General features: G+C 42.4%; 1 protein-coding gene across 6 annotated transcripts in view; it reads left to right on the top strand.

Annotated features, from left to right (window-relative positions):
• Positions 1–22613, top strand: part of SHANK3 (SH3 and multiple ankyrin repeat domains 3) — a 284352-nt gene that overhangs the window by 50403 nt on the left and 211336 nt on the right. The window lies entirely within an intron of this gene.

The raw sequence follows: 22613 nt of genomic DNA, 5'->3' as shown, positions 1-22613 counted from the left end.
ATTCCCTGTATAATATTTCTATGGTTGCACCAGTATGAAAACATTGTTAAAAAATGCATTGAAACCATAGATTAGTATCATGTACAAGGCAGCTAAATGCAGTAAATGATTCTAGGTGTTACTTTGCACAGCAGGGAACACACACAAATATGGATCTCTTAACGGTAATCTGCAACCCTGAAAAATCGCTGGGCTGTGATCAGGACTGAATAACCCCCAGTGTTTGAATTTGGAAGCTTTTTGTGGTGGTCTGTGTCTTGTTAGTCTTATAGTGTTGTCAATGCTGTGCTGTCACAGGCTGCAACTATTCATGGCATCCCTAAATGTCTCTAGATGGGTTATGGCCAAAAATTACATTGTAGCTATAGCTACCCTTTAATCACACCCAGGGGTGTACTTATATAGAATAAGGCATAAGATATTATTTATGAGAGAAACATTACACTAACTGTAACCCAGAGAGCAGAACACTCATCACAAAGGCGCTGATTAACCTTCACCCTCCAGTACAACTATTATTAAAACTATTTGTCAGCATCACCCATCTAATTCTACTCTATGGCAATAAGGTTGAGAACCCAGTATTAACAATTATAGAACAAACACTCAAAAGACAATATAAAACTCCTACTGACAGACACTAAATTAAGGCGGTTTTCTAACCTCACAAAAATTGTTGAAGCATAAGAGAAATCATATTATTGTATGTATATCACAGAAAAAAAAAACAAATATTTAGATACATACAGCATATAATTATAGACTTGATTTATTAAGCCTATAATTGTGCTTACAGAAATATATCATCATATCACAGAAATGGGACATTTAAAAATGGTCCTATAAAAATGATACTAACTGAAAGCAGAGATTTTTTAAGAAAAAAACTAACTTGTGTGGCCCAGCTGGTGCCTGGGCTAATGCAGTGTGCATAGTATTTTTTTTTTCCAGATCTATTGTGGCCCATGGTCAGAACTAGGCATTTAAGCAGGGGTACCAGCCGCAGCACTGTATACTCTTGCTTTGTGTCAGAATCTACTGCACATGTGTGGGTTTACGTGAACATGTCCCCTGCACTTTGTTTCTGGGGACATTTCTACTGTCCATGGGCAAATCACCAGAAAAGTGGTATCTTCACCATTTTTCTGGTGACTTATGTCTACACCGCTAGTCGTTATGGGACTCCAAAGGGGTAAGTATAATTATATGGGCATAGGGTGATCAGCCTAGGTCCCCCTGCACCCATTATAGATACACCAGTGGCTCAGAGGCCTAAAGCTAGTTATGGATGGTGGAGAAGGGGTGCACACATTTTATTCCTTTAACCATTTCTACACAGTTTACACTAAAGAAACCGACACAGATTATAGTGTTACCTTCACAGCAGATTGACGATGGGAACTGCTCTTATATACTATAGGGCTCTTAAATCAGATGAGTATAAACTGAGAAATAAATGACAATTCAGATGCTTCATAAATATTGTTTTTTTAGACTGCAAGCAAATGTCAATAATCATTGTTAGCCGTTGGTTTTGATATAGACCAAACACTAAAACCTTAGTACCTCCCCAGCTGCCAGCTCAAATGAAACTCCTGAACTTCAACTGCATATGCAATTGGATGTGATTGGAGCTAATTGCTTTGTACTGGGCATGCATCAGATTTGCACTGCGCAGGGGTGGCGATTTATTTGAGATGACAGATGCAGCGAGGGTTTCTTGCAAAGTAAGACAGGTTGTACCCTTTTAAAGAAGGTAATGGGTAGTAGTGCTAAAACACAGCAGTGACACACTTAGCATCCACCACAGGCTGAAGTGTTTAAAGGACTGTGAAGCCTACATTATTAGTAGCATGCCTGATTAAAAAAACTTTAATGCTACCAACCGGCATCACTGTCAATCACTGACAGTCTGATACTCTCCCTGTTTCTTTGGCACAGGACTCATTTGCGTAGAATGGGTCCTGCACATGTGCAAAGTACCAAACATCAATACTTACATCCAACTAGACCTGAATAAGGACCAATATGCTGGTCCTCCAAGATTTCTGCTAAGAAAAGATGGTAGCATTGGAAGTGGAAAATAAATCCTGTGGTGTGAAGTCAGGGCATATAGCGTGTTATAGGCATCAGAGCCAGAGTGAGCCAGTATGAGCCAGAGTTTTGACCTTGGGCTCATACAGAATACAGGTTGAGTATCCTGTATCCGAATATCTAAAAACCAAAATATTCCAAAAACCGTGATTTTTCAAAATATTTCCTTTTTTCCCCCCTGCCCCTGTTTTAATGCTTACCACATCCCCCAGTGTCCACGGCAGGCTTCAGGATCCTCTTCTGCTGCATTTCCGGTCCCAGGGGTGCATTGCGTGACACTGGCACGCCTGCAAACTTACGCAATGCACCCCTGGGGCCACTGAAGAAGTTCCTGAAGGCCACTGTGGACGCTGGGGGACCAGGTAAGTATGTTAAAAAAAAAATCCAAAAACCGGACAAATCCCGAAATGCTTGTAGTTCCTAGCATTTCGTATAAGGGATACTCAACCTGCATTGTGACTAAATCTGGCTCTGGTACAGGTTTAGTATCCCCTATCCAAAATGCTCGGGACCACAAGAATTTTGGATAATGGATTATTCCGTATTTCAGAGTATTTTTATATTTCAATTATGTATTTTGAAGTATCTTGCATTTATGTTGTATAAACACATCAACCACATGAAATACACACAAATATATTTTATTTGTGCATAAAACAAGGTTTCAAAACAAGCAAAGTTTGTGTACTATCTCAGGTACTGAATGTGAATACCAAGCAACCATTGTCTTGCACAAATTTTGTGCCAGTTACATATCATGTCCTCAGTAGTGCCAGTTACATATCATGTCCTCAGTAGTGCCAGTTACAGATGTCCCCAGTAAGTTTTTAGCAAATATATATATATATATATATATATATATATATATATATATTCACTTTCTGGAATGTATGGTTTTTGGAATAATTGGATAAAGGATATTTGGACAAGGGATACTCAATCTGTGCTAGCCTAGTGCCTCTGAGCCATTTACTTCACTGCACATTCCTAATAGACATACAGGTGAATTCAATTTCTGGTGGGAAATTTCAAAAAAATCTGCGGCATAGGGATTTTCCCACAGCTGCCAGGTTTTACTATTTAATTACGAGAGATAAAATGGGATGCAGTGATTTAAAGCAGCTCCCGTGCAAGTCTGATTTTTAGGAAAAAAATATTGAGAATTGCTCTGGCATCCCGGTGGCACTCCACCCTGGAGGAGTAATTAAGCAATTGGGTTTCCAATTAGCTTAATTAGTCTGTAATTATTCCCTTTCCACAGCAGCTTTTTCTCCTTCAAAGATGAGATCTGGACACCTGCACCATTGGTAAGTATGTAGTGTCTGAAGGTGTGTCTGTAAGACCCCCCGTGTAGAACTACATCTCCCAGCAGTCCTTGGGACTCCCAGCAGACCCAGTGGGAAATTAGAGGGGAGACCTAGGGTTTCTTTAATTCTGGACACATTCATTACACAGGTTCTGTGGCTGATTAAAACCAGGTGAAATGGAGTCTTGAAGTCTGCCAGCCACAGAACCTGTGTCATTAATATGTTAAAGGGATGAGGTGGTAACCCTAGGGTAGACCACCAGGTAGATGAGTGCATTTTTTTTTTTTCATGAGCCGCCGGATTTTCAGATTTGAAAAACCCACAACCATTTTTTTAATTGGATACTGCTGGTATGGGGAACATGCATACCCGCAATAATTCATAATTATGCTTCAGTTATGCAAGGTTTTTTTACCGCGCTAAACTTCTCTCCGAATAGAATTTCCCTTATGATAGTGCATATTGTTCTGCAGAGCAATGCAAAGTGCAGGTTTATTCATATTAGTTAAAGTGTAGAAATGTTAGGGGCAAATATTGCTTTCTTGGAAGTACTGTAATTTACAAATTCCATGACAGAGTAGGTAGAGATTGGGGTTTGCCTTATACTTATATGTGGTCAGTGCATTATGGGCCTGATTCTGGTTCACTTGCAAAAGCAAATTCTCTCTCTAATGGACAAAACCATGCAGGCGGGCAGATGTAAAATGTGCAGAGAGAGAGAGTTAGATTTGGGTAACTCTCTCTGAGCATGTTACATATGCCCAACCTGCATTGCACATGGGCATGTCCGTTAGAGAGAAAATTTGCTTTTGCAAGTGAACCAGAATCAGGCCCTATGTGCCTTTCTTTTGCATATGCAGTAAGTGGAAGAAGCCATCTCTATATTTTGCCTAATGTAAAAAAAAACAACTCCAAACACATAGTTATGCAACATGCACGAGCAGTCAATCTGCAAACACCTTCCCACTAATATGTGTGATGCCATTCAGTTACCAAGTTGTCAACAGATTTGTTCCAAGTTGCTTGTCAGCTGGGCTTGTATGTCTACCAGAGGTCAGAATGCAAGCAGCGGGATCCTGACTGCAAAAATGCCTGCAGCTGAACTATGCCCAGAGTAAGCTGCAGGGAGTCTCCCTGACGCTCAGTGAGAGTTGGCAAGTATACTGTAAGTAGCAGGCCTATCAAAGTATAGTGCATTAGGCGTCAATTGCGTGCTGTTTTATGTAAATAATTAGTAAATCTAATCTCTACCTATTATTTTTCATTGCATTTTATCTAGTGCAGCACTCAATGCTGTCTCCTGATACAATGCAATGTTACATTCTGATTGTATTTTCTAGTATACAGCACATAGCTCTTTGCTGTCCCATTTGAGACTACAATGTGTAATATTAAAGTAGATTATACTAAGCCCTCTACCTCTCAGTTAACAACCGTGGGGATGACATCATCACGGAGAACTGTTGTGCACAAAAGCCCTGCTAAGCACTTAATCTCCCACCAACATGATTTATAATAAAATATGCAAAAGGTAGGACAAGTGCAATAAACAATTTTATGTATTACATGTGGTGTGCCTTGACTAGTCATGATGCTTTAAAGGGTACATGTACTGTAATGTTACAAATTTTAATCATATTTAAGATATACTCCAATTCATTCTATATTTTGATCAGTGGTGCAGTCAGTGGACCAGCTTTAATCACACATAATGGAACAACATTGCACATGTCTTCTCAAAGGTTTCACAAACCATTGCTTCTTGCATGCATGGCCACAGGCTTCTTGGTCTGCACTGCCCTCAAGGCCCACTGTAATGGCTTGGCTGTATCTTCTGGGCAGCAGATAGAGGTGGTCAAAGCAGTATCAGAGCTTTTTTGTGCCCTGTGCCAGCTATGCTCCCCCCTACCCTGAGCACATGATGTCATGCAGGGGGTTTGGGACAATCAGCATTGGCACTTACAGCACTGATGGTGATGGCTGTAAGAGCTGCACTATGGTAGCCAGAAGCAGGGATGATGGTAGCCCCCAGGGATCTGAGCTCTGTGTGGTGTCACTGCTTGCACATCCCTAGTTATGAAGCAGAATGTAGTCACACCCCTTATTAAATATGTTTGGGCATCACTGCACAGATTCAGTAGCTGAGCAATGCCACCTACTTTTATTCTACCACAAACTATTAAAAATAATTTCACACAAAATCCTAAAAGAAAAATTTAAATAGTTTTAGGTGGAATTACTGGCACTCAATGATAGATGCAATTCCATAGGTCCCCGAATGCTTGTAGAACAGAATATCCTGCTCCGGCAGCCTTATTTAGTAATATAGAGCACCTCTATCATGAATCCTTCATTCACTTTAATGGGAAGATCACCATGGAGGGATCTGACAACCTGAATAAACGAGGAAAGAAGCAGGATCTCTTGCTCAAACTGTACAATTCCAAATCAGTGAATATACCAATGGTAAGCAGCCAAAATGTTGCTGATCAGAATTCCATATTTGCAATGTTGACAGCAAAAGGTCAGCATTGATGATATTGACATTGTTAATTTCAACATATCAAGGGCTTTAACAAGGTACAGGTGGGAGACATTCTTCACAGGAAGAGGAGCAATAGAACTTGAGGACATGCACTGAAACTAGAGGGAGGAAGATTCAGGGGAAATGTGAGGAAGAATTACTTCACAGAAAGAGTAGTAGATAAGTGGAATAGCCTCTCATCAGTGGTGGTAGAGGCAAATACAGTTGAGCAATTAAAACATGCCTGGGATAGGCATATTGATATCCTTACAAAGAAATAAGGATCAAATATGGTTTGAGGTACCATGTTTAAAAAAGGGGCAGACGGGGCGTGTCCTGGACTCCATGCATGGTAGACGCGTACCTGCTGAGCTCTCTCTGACTGGCTCTATATACCATCTTTTGAGCCAGCTCAGAGGGCTATTATCAGCGCCCTGCAGTCCTAGCGGGTCCCTGGACGTCCCCGCTACACATCCGCTCAACCGCGGCTCCGGGGTGACAGCCGGAGAGCCGCTCCAGGTCGCGGCCTAGTAACGGCACCGGAGCCGCGGCCTCGATTTCCGGCCGCGAACCCGCGACGCGGCCGCCGCAACGATCGCGTCGGAACAGACGCCAGCCAGCACCAGATGACTGGGGTGCCCAGCCGGCCCCCACACCCTCCCGCTCACCCTCCAAATCAACCCTGCAGAGCCGCTTAAGCACCCGGCGGGTGCAGATAAGAACAGGGACCTCCGGCTCACACAGGCCCCAAGCCACGGCCTGCACTGCAGACACCCCTCCGGAGGCAGCAATATAACAAAGGGGATATATGCAAACAGGGTGTCAGGGGACACCCATCAACCCCCTCACCTGGACCCACTGCATAGTGGAAACATTACCTCGATCTGCCAGGCCTCAAACACCAGCTCCCTGTGGCCTGCTGGGCCCGAGCATTCCTGGGGACAAAGCCCAGACTGAAGCCTCATTGTGCAGGGGCCACCTGCTGCTACCACACCATAAACAACCGTGAAAGTGATCAAGCCTGCAACCCTTCAGAAACCCCCAAGTACTGCATCACCCATAGAGACTCCACACAGAACAGTGCCCTGATGCAACAAGTGATCACCTCTGCCAACTAGCGGTTGCGGGTAAGCACTACTTTATTGACCTAACTATCCAAGGCCTGTCAAACAAACGGCCTACGGCCCTACCCCCTCTACCCCCCCCCCCCACGCCCTGCCACAAAGTCACAACCCCCTCGCTACTAGCACCTCTGGCTAAACGTCTTAGCCTGTCCGGACTCTCTCTCAACCAATTAGTCAGCCGCAGGCACTTACAAGACCATTGAATTACCCTATTACTGCTCTGACACACCCCAGGCCGACAGCCCTACAATCAAGAGGACTCCCCGAGGCGGCAGGCACTATTGCTGACCCCTCACCCCCCTCCACATAACCAATATACTGGCACTAGCTGCCCCAACAACTTGATAACTTTGCCCCGGCTGCTTGAGCCTGCTGCGGGTCACGGACTCATAGGATCCCGGGGTCACGGCCAAAGCCCTGATCCAGATCGCAATTCTCATCAGACTTGGAAAATATAACATTTCCATAACAATCCCTGGCTTTCTGGAGGTACTTCGGATGCCCGGAATGGATAAGTACGTGGCCAAACCCCAACGTGGCACTAAGTCCCAACAGCAAGGGAAAAACCGTGTCAGGGAGACCACCCCCATATCTTCCCCTGACCCACACTCTCCGGGCCCGAGATCTTCTACCTCGATTGAGGATTCTGCATCCATGCCCCAACCATCTGGGGAACTTGTCTCCACCAACGAGCTAACCTCCATACTGGCATCATTATTAGACCAAAAACTGACTCCACTGAAGGAGTCAATTGACTCTGCCCTGACGCAAATACTACAACATGACCAACGTTTGTCAGAAGCTGAACAGAGAATTTCTGATCTGGAGGATGAACTGGCTACCACAAAAGCCACCGCCTCCTCACAGGAAAAACTACTGTCCTCCATCCATGACAAGCTGGAAGATTTGGAAAATCGAAACAGGAGGAACAATGTTAGGATAATAGGCGTCCCAGAGAGCGTTAAACCGGCTGCCCTTATGTCCCTGGTCTCTGAGTGGCTGCCACGCACCCTGGGCTGTGTCTCCCCAACCGACTCAATCCAAGTCGAGAGGGTACACCGTGTAGGCCCAGACCGCCAGCAGAACAGAGAAAGGCCCAGACCAGTCATCCTACGCATCTTGAACTATGCCGACAAGGTCAGCTTAATGGACGCTTACAGGAAATACTCTGACCTGCGCTACGAAGGTGCTAGGCTACTCATTTTCCAAGACTTTTCATATCTGGTCTCCATGAAACGAAAAGAATTCACACCGATCTGCAAAGGTCTATACGAGCTGGGATACCGCTTCGCCCTCCTGTACCCAGCAAAATTACGAGTACAATACAATGGCAAACCATATTACTTGGAAACCCCCGAAGCCGCAAAGAACTTCCTCGACTCCTTACCCCAACAGCCCCCCACAACCATGGACGATGCAGACTGACTGGTTGACCGTCTGGAGCCTCATCTTTTTCCTACGTTTCTATGTTCGTATCTAAGGGACTGGTAATACACAACAACTTCTTCTTGTTCTTCTACACCGGTTTGTTATATGTTGTTGCTTTTCAGGACTGGTATGGGAGGTCTAGATTTATATATGGCTGGGGCCAACATGCCACCTACAGAGGCGAGAGATCTACTCCAAATGCTGGGGCCTCCCCGAATTATGTAGTGGGGGACTATGTGTTTCTTGCTGACGAGGTCACAGGGACTGATGTGGGCTCACACCCCCCTTGCCAGCAACTACCAAATAATATTCCCCCTTCCCTGTTGGGATACCCCATAGTTGATTACCTTAAATATTGGTCTATACGACCACTTGTTTTGATTCATGAAAATGTTCAAAAGTTTATTATAATTAGATGGTTACTGTTTACAATACGTGGTACACGATATATGTTTTGTGACGAGAAGTGGCACTCTGGGTTCATATCGCCCCTTTACAGTCTGCTCGCTGGGACAGACTGGGGGCCCGGAAAAAACTCATTACCAGTAGCATACAGACCCCGTGAGGGGATTGGCTAATGATGTCCACCATGACCAATAGACCAACTAGGACACAGACCACGTTAAAGTTCGTGTCCTGGAACGTAGAGGGACTCAATTCACCGATTAAAAGGCGCAAAGTAGTAACCCATCTGAAACGCATACGTCCAGATATAGCCTTTTTACAGGAAACGCATTGGGATATTAAGGATCCCAACATACTAAGGGATTCCTGGATAGGCGAGTTCAGGGCAGCCTCTTTCACAGCTAAACGTAGAGGAGTACTAATACTATTCAGAAAACACCTGCCCTACACGATTCGAGACACTTGGTTGGACTCAGAGGGCCACTTCCTATTTATAAAAATTGAGATATGTGGATCAATGTATACTCTAGCAACAATATATGCCCCCAATGGACCTAATGCCCCCTTTTACACATCATTATACACTAAACTACTATCCTGGAAAGAGGGAGATTTAATTATGGGTGGTGACTTTAACAATGTCTTGTCAACAGGGCTAGACAGATCTGGACGAAGGACTGGTGGGGACGGTGCAACTACACCCTCCCCCGTCTCTTTATTATTAGACAATCTGGGCCTGTGTGACCTCTGGAGATGCCAACATCCCACATCCAGAGAGTACACCTTTTACTCTCATCCCCATGGCACCTCCTCACGCATTGATCTTTGGCTGATTACAAATTCCTTATATCACCAAGTGGTGGAGTCGGGGATAGGGCCAATAGACTTATCTGACCACGCCTGGGTTTGGTTTACACTCACCTTAAATAGTCCAATCACCACATCCTACAATTGGAGATTCCCCTCGTACCTGACCCACTCTACAGACTTCACACTGCATTTGAAACATGCTTTCTCCACATATGCATCGGACAATGCACAACATATAGAGAATATACACTTATTTTGGGCGGCCTCAAAGCCAGTGGTTAGGGGACAGGTAATGGAATACGTGGCCAGGAAACGCAAAAAACTAAACCTCGCTATTGCGGATCATAGTAACCGCCTGTCGAAGGCATATAACGCTATGCTCCTCAATAACTCAGAGATATCCAAAACGGCATATGCAGAGGCAAAACAAGCTTATGATGCACTATGCACCGAAAAGGCCCAATTCTCCTACGACATCTCCCGTAACAAATATTTTAGAAGCTCAAACAAAACGGGGAGACTCCTGGCCAATCTAGTTCGCTCACAATCTGCCCCACTGCACATACTACAGCTGTCTACGCAGAATGGAACGCTGACCTCGAACCCCGTCGACATTTCAACAACATTTCAGAACTACTATAAACACCTATATGAAGCACCTACTGATAAGCCCTTAGAAGGTATGCGGTTCCTACAGCAGGCCCAACTACCTACCCTTACTACCGAAGAGAGGGACGCTCTTGTCGCCCCAATCACGGAGCTGGAACTAAAAGCAGTGCTCAGCACCCTAAAAAAAGGTAAATCCCCAGGCCCCGACGGCTTTAGTGCCGAATATTACCAACTCATGAAAGAAAGCTTAACCCCCCACCTGATATCGTTATTCAACTCTCTGTTACAAGGTAACGCACCTCCCCCAGAATTTACAGCTGCACGCATAGTGGTGTTCCCAAAACCAGGGAAAAATCCCCAACTAGTTCAGTCTTACCGCCCAATATCCCTACTGAACCAAGATTTAAAGATCTTTACCACATTATTAGCCGGAAGACTACAACCTATCCTACATAGGATTCTACACCCAGCTCAGACTGGCTTCGTGAGAGGTCGAACCTCTGTCCACAATATTCGCACTTTAACAGCGACACTAATACGTTATAATTCTCTACACAACAAAGAGGCGATTATCGTAAGTTGTGACGCAGACAAGGCGTTTGACCGCGTCTCCTGGTCTCACTTACTAAGGATATTACAAATACAGCACTTTGGCCCAGATTTTATTAATATTTTTAACATGCTATACTCCTCCCCGGAAGCATGCATAACCATTAACGGACTGAACTCACCAACCTTTAAGTTAGCCAGGGGTACACGCCAGGGCTGCCCTTTGTCCCCACTGTTATTCAACCTGGCATTAGATCCGTTAATACGCACCTTTTACCAGAACACCACATGGCAGGGGTTGGAGATAGGGGGGTCAGAGGTAAAGGTATCCGCCTTCGCTGATGATCTTCTCTTATACATTAGCAATCCTAAACAAGCCCTTCCCAAATTATTGGAGATATTAGATATATTTCTTAACATATCAGGCTTTCTGGTTAACTATCAAAAGACGGAGGCATTGGCCGTTCACCCAGAGGCCCGGTCTGGATGGGGAATCACTTTCCCATTCAGGTGGACCACCGAATTCTTAACCTATCTTGGTCTACGCTTTTCCAGTAAGGTATCAGACCTATATGACCTAAACTACTCTCACTTCATCGCCCAAATGGTAGCAGATTTCCAAAGATGGAGACACTTACCACTATCATATCTGGGACGTTGTAGTCTTTTTAAGATGGTTTCCTTCCCTAGACTGCTATACCCGGTTCAGATGCTACCCTTTTTGCTGAGAGACCAGGATGTCATAACCATAAATAGAGCTCTTACTAAGTTTTTATGGGCCGGTAAGCGCCCTAGAATCTCCCAACTGAAATTGCAGCAACCCCAGTCTAGGGGTGGTATTAACCTGCCCTGTATTCAAGATTACGCCCTAGCTGCCAATCTACGCTACGCTATAGACTGGGTAAGTGGTACGAACAACTACACACACAGAGCATTAGATCAGTCTTTTCTACACAAATGCACCTTAGACGCTCTACTGTACATACCGCCCTTGTCTGCCCCACCACATGTCAAAGATAATCCCCTACTCCACTCACCATACAGAGCCTGGCGCATCACACGGAAACGACTCTGTTTACCACTCACAGTATCCCTCCACACACCACTGATCCATAATCAGGATTTTCAAAACGGAAACCCAGACCCTATATTCTTTTCCTGGCATCTACAGGGACTCAGGTCGATATATCAATTTCTAGGTGAAGATTACACCACTCCTCTCACCCTAGCACAGTTGAAAGAAAACTTTCCTCAGACACAATTCCCCCTGTTTGCCTACTTTCAGGTTCGAAGTTACATAACAAAAAGTTTACAAACATTATGCAAAACAGGCACAGACAGAGCGTTTGACCTGATGATAGTCTACAGAAAAGGAGAACCAATACCCACCTCAATATTGCACTCCCATATCCGCCCTACTTTAGACCTCTCCAAGGTCAAAACAGGACTGACTCACTGGAAGGAGACCTTTCCTGACACACCAATAGAAACCATCATAAAAGCCACAATTTCATTAAACAAATTACTTACCTCATCATCCTATGCTGAGATGCATTTCAAGATCCTACATAGGGCCTATTACACGCCCAAACACCGCTTCTTAATGGGAATATCGGATGACACCAATTGCTTTAAATGCCTCTCCCCAGAAGCTGACATATACCACTGCTTGTGGGCATGCCCCACAGTACAAACCTTCTGGCAGGACGTACAGCAGTACATCACCCACACACTAAAAATACCTTTTAAAATGACCCCCTCTTGGGCGTTATGGAATATTCATGATGCGAATACACCCTCATGCCTTCCCAGGGGCACCAGGTGCTTACTGGCGAAAATTGCGGCAACTACCAAAAAAACCATCCTATCTCAGTGGATACACTCCAACCCAATTCCACTACAACTCATGCTCCCAAGACTAAAATTCCTATACCAGATGGACTGGATAGAATGCCTATTAGACACGGAAACAGGGGCCAAAAAATTCTTTGACATTTGGCTATTGTACATAAATTCTCTTACGGCCCAAGAAAAGAACAACATTAGACAGATAGTACAGGTTGAGTATCCCTTATCCAAAATGCTCGGGACCAGGAGAATTTTGGATAACGGATTATTCCGTATTTCGGAATATTTTAATATTTCAATGATGTATTTTGAAGTATCTTGCATTTATGCTGTATAAACACATAATATACACACAAATATATTTTATTACCACATAAAATACACACAAATATATTTTAATTGTTCAAAAAACAAGGTTTCAAAACGTGAAACAAAATTTGTGTACTATCTCAGCACTGAATTTGAATGCCAAGCAATCATTGTCTTGCACATATATAGTGCCAGTTACATATCATGTCCCCAGTGATGCTGTTACAAATGTCCCCAGTGAGTTTTTAGCAAAAAAAAAAATTTTTTATCACTTTCTGGAATGTCCGTATTTCGGAATAATTCGGATAACGGATATTCGGATACGGGATACTCGACCTGTATCACTCACAACTTGGTATAATATGGCCACCCTGGAAAGGGGACAACCTCCCTTTTAAAATAACACAAGATGTCCCATAAATGCTATTTGATAACCATTGGTTGAACTGTCATAACATGCACCTTTAAAATGTATAACCCTCTTTTGCTACCTCTGTCTATTGAAACTGATTTATTACTCAATGTAAATATCGTTGTACCATATTTGACTTGAATTTAATAATAAAAATATATTTAAAAAAAAAAAAAAAAAAAAAGGGGCAGACTAGATGGGCCAAGTGGTTCTTATCTGCTGTCAAATGCTATGTTTCTATGACTCATTTTCTCCAGAGCAGAAAGTAGACATGCACCTTCAAGTGAACTGAGCAGACAATTCAAGACATTTATGGTGTAAATTGTATGCACTGTGTAACTGACCCCCCAGTATGAGCTAGACTGGGGCACTTTTTATCCCATAAGTTGTAAAACTATTAAGGAAAAGCATTCATCAAATAAATTGACATCCAATGAAAACAGATATGGCAGACTAAACCTGACACAAAAAACATAGGACCTATTTATCATCTAGAGATATCCCCTAATATCTTCTGCTGATCTGAGTGTTCATATGCAAAATCAGTCTCCTTGCATTTCTATGGGGGATGCTTTTTGCTGAATTTCCCAAATGAGGACCAGGACAGAACCCTATGGTGGCGCAGGAGGGCATGCGCAGCAGGCTAATTTAGTGATAATTTCTTATGGCCGCAAATGGTGGTAATAAGAAATCATAACTATTGGGTCTGGGGTCTGATAACTAATAAATGTGCCCCGCAAAGCAGTGATTGCACAGTAGTATTTAAGATTCACAAAAAGTACAATCAACAATTTCTGAGCATTATAGTAATGTCCATGGAGCAATGTGCAGGCTTTTCTCTCTTCCAGAATGCTCAGATTCCTTAGCGACTCTCTGGATTATTACACATTCATCTTACAGTACATGAAAACTAGATTTGTGTTAAATCATGTATTATTTACTGCATTTAGCTGCCTGTTAACCTTTTGCTGTACAGTTGAGTTGCCTTACTAAAATTAACTAGCTCACATTTGTATCCAGAATATTGTGCTGTATAGTTTATTGCTTTTTTTCTTGTAGATTTCAGACTCCCCAATGCCTCTATAAATCATATGAACATTGTTGTAGGAGGATAATACAGTGTAGGGAGATTCACATTATGTTGACGGAGCATAGATTGCCATAACGGTATGTAATAAAATCACATGGTGAATTTACAAGTGTCCACAGGGTAATCTATTACAGTAACACTGTTACCTGATAACAGGACAGCCTTATCAAATGACATTTTATGTTTCTGATCATGTTACCAGGAAAAATCCATGACAAATACATGGACAGAACTTAAAATGACTTTTTATTGTGGATCATACAATAATTGGGAGTGTACAGCTGCTATAGTTAATTCATGATCATGTGACTATGCATAATAGAAGGAGAGAGAGGCAAAGAGGGAGCTTTAATAATTTAATAAAGCTCATGTTACAGGCATGCATGATGCCTCTCTGTGCTTGTTGTTATACTCTAAACGCTTTGAATGTTTTCTGTATTTTATTGCATTCTTTACTGTTATATTATGTAATGAACTGTTGCCTCTAATGTCTTCCTTTTATACAATTTGACCCAAACCCTAACTTCCCTGCTACTCTTTCTTACTACTTACAGAACCTAGTAGTAACACAGACTGGATTCTGTTTATGTACCAATGTATCAATTACTTGCTTCCTTTTCCCAATAGAATAGCAATGCAGTTTCCTCCTAATCCCATAGTAACCCAAAAGAGTCTGTCCTTTCATAATCCTTCTCCTACCTATACAATATTTATCCTTGTTGTGTACACTGCTCCAGCTCCCACTTGTCACACGTTTTGCAGGCTCTCCAAACTCACACATTTATTTTAGCAGTCAATTATTCTGTCCCATTTTCTTCTCAAATCTGGGTTTGATACAATAACTACAATTGGATTGTTTTCCTCTGCCTCTTGAGGCAGCTCTCCCACTGATTGCATCCTATTACTACATTTACTTCTATTAATACTACTCTCATGCTGTTTGTTTTCCTTGTATGCAGCCTCTTACACTCTGCCACATTAGTAAATACATTTATCATCTATATCTATATATCTATATATATATATATATATATATATATATATATATATATATATATATATATATGTGTGTGTCTAGTGTCCGCGAGTCTCCGAAACACTGCCATGTGCTGGCAGAGAGTGAAACTACATCTCATTCTCACACAAGCAAAAACACAGAGAGAAGCAGACTAGATTTCAAAGGTTTTGCATATATATATATATATATATATATATATATATATATATATATATATATATATATATAGTGTGTGTGTAACTAGTACATAAAATGTTGCAAACATGATACTGTGTGTATATATATATATATATATATATATATATATATATATATATATATATATATATATATTCCAAATCCCAGTATAACTGTTACAGAGGAAGTCAGCAAAGCATACTGTAATTGCCCTAATAGGAGGCACAAAGTATGTCTTATTAAAAAGTCATAAAATTGTAGCTCTTATTGAATTTGCAGTTGATGTATCCTGCGCTTTCCGTGGATCAGATTTTAATGTGCAGTGACTGTGCCCTAGCAATCAATGCTCTCTATACCATTCTTTTTGTCCACTTAAAGGACTGAGATTGACAAATCTGAAGATATTTTAGAAAAAGATTGATTGCTGGAGAATAATGTTTTCTTTTAGGCCACAGACTTCCTGTGTTTGTGGCTTTGGAGAAACTGCAATAGTCTGGTTACAATAGCTTGTGCACAGTTGCGTATAAAATGTTAAATAATGTCAGGCATTTCCAGGTTTGGCAAGGCATAGGACATTTTACATATATATTGGTGAATATTTTATATAAACCAGCTTACATTTAGGCCTAACTTCTTTACACAGAGTAAATGCAGAGATCCAATTAATACACGCTAGAATTGTACACTGATGTATGCAATCTCTTTTTTTCCTCAAAAAGAATTTGACTAAATATTTAATGTCTTCTTTATTTAAAAAATACTGTTTTCTGTAATATTGCAGTTATTCCATTAGGTATAATATTCCCAGCTTATGTTTACATACAGTCTCTAATAACTCATTACATGATGTCTCTTCTGATAACTATTATTGCATGTAACCCATAGCTGCCTACCCTCATGCATTCTGCAGGTGACTTTATGAAATAACAGCAATCTCCCTCTCTCCGTCATTAGTCTAGCAATCTCCCTCATTTCACCTAGCCCACATTACACTGTTACATTTTTTAGGGAAAAATGGAATGAGAGACAGATACATTTACATTGAATCATCAGCACCATTTCCCAGCACTTTACCAAGTATAGTAGCTCTTACTAACTGCTTTGGGGATCATCTACATTTGGATATACTGTAAGTCATTTTACAATATTCCTCTCAGATGTAGCAGTACACACTCACGCTTCTAGGTGTCACGTTCACAATCTCTTTGCACAATCTCTCCATATATGGAACTAGACACGCCCTTTGGGTGGAGCATGAAACGGCCCCTCAATGGGGCGCTGTGCAAAATTCTACTACCAACTATAATCTCCCTGAAACTGGTTTACCAAAGTAGGCAATTATGATGTAACCTCATCTATATCAGTTCTGGGTTAGTTGAGGTCTCCCCTAGATACATTAATTATTGCGTGCAGTGTATTGTAGCAGCCATCTACAATATTATTTATTATTATAATTATTACAATCTGCCTTACTTCTAACTCCATCTTACTACTTCAGTAGTATGTAGTATCCTGTATTACCTCTTCGAATGTTCTCATATATTCTTTCTGTAGTATTTGCAGCTTTGTTCAATTCTGTTGAATGTACTCATCTTTATTTTGTGTACATTTGTATATACTACACTTGTCACTACGCTTTTCAACATCCTTTCTCCATTGAATGGGCTTTACTGAATATTCTTCTGAATTCAATCTCACTACTAACTCCCTAAAATACATGCTGCCTCTTCTAATGTTTATCATATTTGGTGTCCGTTTATATTAAATGTCTGCTTTGCAGCCCTTCTCTTTTCCCCTCTTCTTTTACATGTATTTCATGTATTTTTCCAAACTGTGGCCCTCAAGCCCACCTAACAGTCCAACTATTGCGGGCCTTGAGCTGGCGCTTGGAGATGACATCATTTTCAAGCACTAGGAAACCCACCAGCCGAGACCTCCTTGATGCTGACCAACATGCTGGGGGCAAGCCCAGCAACCGGGAAAGCTGCTGGGCTGCCTCTAGCCTCCGTTCGCCCCAGCCTTCATCCATGAGGTGAATGGATGCCACACACAGGCATCCATTAAACTCCTCCCAGCCTCCACTGCTGTCTGCATAGTACTGCAGACAGCAGCAGAGGCTGTATGCGGACCCTGTTCAACCTTTGGACTGACGCAGGATGCCGCGGTCCAGAGGAATGGGCTCCCCTATTGGTGAAAAGGGTCCCCCGGTCGGATAACCCGGGTTACCCATTTATATGGCCCCTGACTCTGGGGAAGGCCTGTGTCCAATCCTGAACATTTGCCGGATTATTATTATTTTTTTACCCCTTTTACACCAAGCTCCATCCTAGAGTGGAGCGGCAATAACCCGGGTCGAGGCTCTAGTGTAAAAGGGGTATAAGCAATACTCATTTGACAATAGGTCAGTGGTTCCCAAACCATTTTGAAACACAGCTCCCTAAAGCATCAACATTTTTTCAGGGCACCCCAGGCCAACGTTTTTTAATGAATAATTCAAAAACAATTATGAACTTGTGTTTATAAATCATCCTTACGGTCAGTTATGTGGTGAGGGACAGGATTAGTTTTTATTTGTCCACATATGTTATGACTGGCAGCCACTAGCACTAGTTTTGCCTGTTACATTGGTCATACATAAAAAGAATTGGTCATGGACACCAACCCACCTCTTCAAACATCTTAAAGCACCCAAGGGTGCTTAGGTACACAGTTTGGGAACCACTGCTATAGGTGATTTAATTAGGGCTCAAGCATGAATGCAGCTAAAACTTAGACCTTTACGGCAGGGGAAGCGGTTAAAAGGTCTACAGTATTTATGTAGACACTCAATAGGTCAATACCAAAAGGTTACCATGCAACAGGGCTACAAAAGCAAAATGTGGACATGCAATAGATTGACTTGACAAAAGGTCAACATGACAATGGTGGAAAAATGAAAAGGTCAACATAAGTTTTTCACACTTGTTTTCATTTTTTGGACTTTTTCATACTTTACTACCCCCATCAACTACAATTTGGAACGGCAAAGTGTGGCAAACAAAAGGGGTCCATGGTAATTTTGACACCAGAAGAACCTTAAAAACTCATGTCGATCTTTTCATGTGTCACATTTTCCCCATTGACCTTTTCAACCCGTTGACCTATTGCATGTCCATCCATTGTTTCTGTCGAGCTGTTGACTGTTTACCTGCACACCATAGACCTTTCAATCCACACCCTATAGGAGACAAAAAAATTCAGATTTTCATTCCAACCAGTCAGATTGGAAAGATAATCTTGTAGTGTGTGTGGGCCTTTATTCTTACACTGCAATTTATATTTCAGTGTGAACACACCCCACCCAAATGTAACTCTCTCTGCACATGTTTCATCTGCCCCACCTGCAGTGCACATGGTTTTGTCCATTAAAGAAGGAGTATGCTTTTGCAAACCAACCTGAATCAGCCCCTTGGTCTCTTCCTTCCCTATTACATTACATGAAGTCTTCTCTAATGTGTAATGCGTGTGATATCCTCATTTTCTGCTGTATTACATATGTTCTCCTACATCTTATTTCTGTATTGCATTGCATAAAGTTCTATAATGTGTAATGTATGTGGTCTTGTCAGTCTTCAAGCTTTATTACATACAGTCTGCTATAGCTTCCTTCTTTATTACATTGCATTAAATCTTCTTTAGTGTATAGTAAATGTGGTCTCCTCATTCTCTGCTGTATTTTATATGATCTCCTGTACCTTCCTCCTTTATTACATGACATGATGTCTTCTCTAATGTGTAACACATTTGGGGGGAAATTTACTAAAATGGGAGTTCTATTTAAAATGGGATGTTGCTATGGACAACCAATCAGATACTATATTTTATCGCCTAGAAGGTGCTTAATAAATAAGAAATAGATTCTGATTGGGTACCCATAGCAAGATCCAATGTGAAATAGAACTCCCATCTTAGTAAATTTTCTCCTTGGTCTCCTCAGTCTCTGCTCTATTACATATGATCTATCTCCTATACCTTCCTTTGGTACTTATATGTTAGTTGGGCGCCCACTTAGCTATTTGCTTAATTTTCTGCGTCCCCTCACGGGGCTGGCTGCGCTCGCCACGCTTCGGGCTCGGTCGTCGCTGCGCTCGTCACACTATAACATCAACTCCATGCCGACATGGACAGTGGGGGTATGAGCGTACTAACTATAGTGGGCGCCCAACTAACATATAAGTACCCTTCCTTCTCTATTATGTTACATGATGTCTTCTGTAATGTGTATTGCATGTGATCTCCTCAGTCTCTGCTGTGTTACATAAAGTCTCCTACATCTTACTGTACTTCTCTATTGCATTACATGACATATTCTCTAATATGTAAGCAAGTGGTCTCCCCAGTTTCTGCTGTATTACATGTGGGGCGGAATGTAATTCCCCTCAAGTTCGGCAGCAGTGTGGGAAGCCGGGCAAACTTTGACTTAAAAAAAAAAGGGGGCAATCACTTACAAGGTGTGGGCATGCCCAGCTGCTGGACATGCATCAGTCCCCCTCTCTCCCATGGTTAGTTGCTTTGCTTTGCAGAGCAGTGAGTGAGAAGCAGGTTCCCTAGCATATGCTCCCACCACCACTGCAGTCCATGCATGGGTGGGATGGCAGGACAGTGCCCAAAAATCATGTGCAATTTATCGCATGTAAGACTCTCGGGGAGCTGCAGCAGCGGGGGGGGGGGGGGGGGGGGGCAGGATAATTGAAAAATAACCTGTCAAAAGACTGGCGACTAATGGGACCGCGCATCGGGTTAGATGGGATGTCAAACACACGCAATCTGGTCCGATTTATTGGCCTGGTCTGCCAAAATCGGGTTAAATCAGACCAAATTACAGTAGTGTATGGGGGGGCCTTCAGATTGGAGTGTGTGTTTAAATAGAAATATAAACTGCAGTGTAAAAACAAAGCAGTCAGTATTTACCCTGCACAGAAACAAAATAACTCACCCATATCTAACTCTGCACGTTACATTTTCTCCACCTGCAGTGCACATGGTTTTGCCCATTTTGAGAACAAATTTGTCCTGCGATCAGGTCTTAATTACGCCCATAGCCATTTCTACATTAAATGCAGCTTATTCTCTTCTCCATTTCCTACATGTATATATTACATGTCAGCACAGTCTACCTCAATTCTCTTCTCTCTCCCTCCCTCTATGTTTATACATGCTGTCTGTATTCTCTGTCACATTCTGTTAGACATGCTGCTCTGTCTCTCTAAGGGGCCCACTCATCAATGATCGCATTTTCAATGCAACCTGGGCTCAATATTAGCAACTAAGGTTTGCATTGCAGAATGCAGTCATATGGGGTGTACAGTATGCATCACCTGGCCCATGCAGGGACAGGGGTTCCAAAAGGACTACCGCAATTGAAATATTACTGCAGCTGCAAAGGAAAATATCAGGAACTGTTGCCATACTGGTAAACCTGGCAAACCCTTAGAAACCTATTGGGGATGCAGCTGCGGGAGGCACGGAAGTGATTCCTCCTTCTAAAGCTGTGTACACACTGGGGCGATAGGGGCTTTAGTCGCTGGGAATATGGTCGCAGGCGACCATATTGCCAGTAATGGAAGTGTGCCCCGGTGATAAATCGCCAGGTGCGCGCTCCCGTTTTCTGCCCCATTGTAATAGCTGGTCGCAGGAGCTTGCTCCTGCGACCAGCTAGTTACCTCTGCGGCTCCCCCAGCAGAGGTTCCTTTTCATCAGCGACCATCTCTGGTCACTGATGAAAAGGAGACACTGAGCAATATATTGCTCAATAATATTTTGCAAGCAATATATTGCTAGCAATATATCTCACCCCGTGTGTACGTTATCCCCCCCGAATAACATGCATTTTCGGAGACATAGCAGAAATAATTGTTTGATAAATGTGTATGTTATACATGCTTTCTCCTCGATAAAATAAGGTTGGACAAACATTTGTTGGTTGAAAACATCCAGGAGTACAAATAAGAATAAAAATCTGTCTTTAAAATAAAATATCAGTATACAATACATAAAATAAGGGTTAAGCTAATAAACCAAGGTTGAACTAGATGGACGCAGGTCTTTTTTCAGCCTTAACTACTATGTAACTACTGTATGTAACTATGATCCCCTATGTTAAATATTCTGCACTGTGGCTGCATTTGCTTATGGATACTCCGTTGCAGTGTTTTACTGGAAAACACTGTAATGTAGCTTTTTGTATGCAGATACAGCTGCAGTCATGCACAGAACTGGCACCGCTTTGCAAATAGATACATTTTAATAGAAAAGGTTGCATGAAAGGATGCTCTGCGCTACTGAGGCACACAGCGCTCACGCATTGATGTGTAGGGAGGATATATATACACGGACACACTGCTATAAGGAATGAAGATTTGCCGAAATATATGCAAATACACCTGCAAGTACAGGAAGTCCAAAAGCCCGTCGCTGCAGTGTGTAAGAAGTGACGGGATCCCTTCCCTACATATTCAGGTACCATGCAGTCTGCTGACGATGCATGCATGAGTGGTGAGTGTCGGGGAGGAATCCTACGGTATATGTAGCCTATAGATTACAACAGGATAATACAATCTACAAATGGCACCAGCTACCGGCCAAGCTCCAGATTGCATCACATTCTAGAACTTGGTAAATTGGTAAACACCTGTTTTCCGGGGAATAGCTGTAAATATTAAGTACCTCCAAAATGTTTGACGGAGGGACTGCAGCAGGAATCTCTGATATCTGCTGTGGTCTCTATTGCTCCACTCGCAGCCGCATCCCCATAGGTTCCCCCATTGCATTAGGTCCCGCAGCTACCACCATTCTGAGATAGCAGTAGCCCATGGGCTACTTACCACATTGCCAGAGGAGCAGTGCGGTCACCACACATGTTCCTGCGTC

This window comes from Crinia signifera, chromosome 4, assembly GCF_055691185.1.
Source record: "Crinia signifera chromosome 4, ASM5569118v1, whole genome shotgun sequence".
Classification (NCBI taxonomy): domain Eukaryota; kingdom Metazoa; phylum Chordata; class Amphibia; order Anura; family Myobatrachidae; genus Crinia; species Crinia signifera.
The sequence above is the reverse complement of the archived record's forward strand: the minus strand, read 5'-3'. Positions and strand labels throughout refer to the sequence as shown.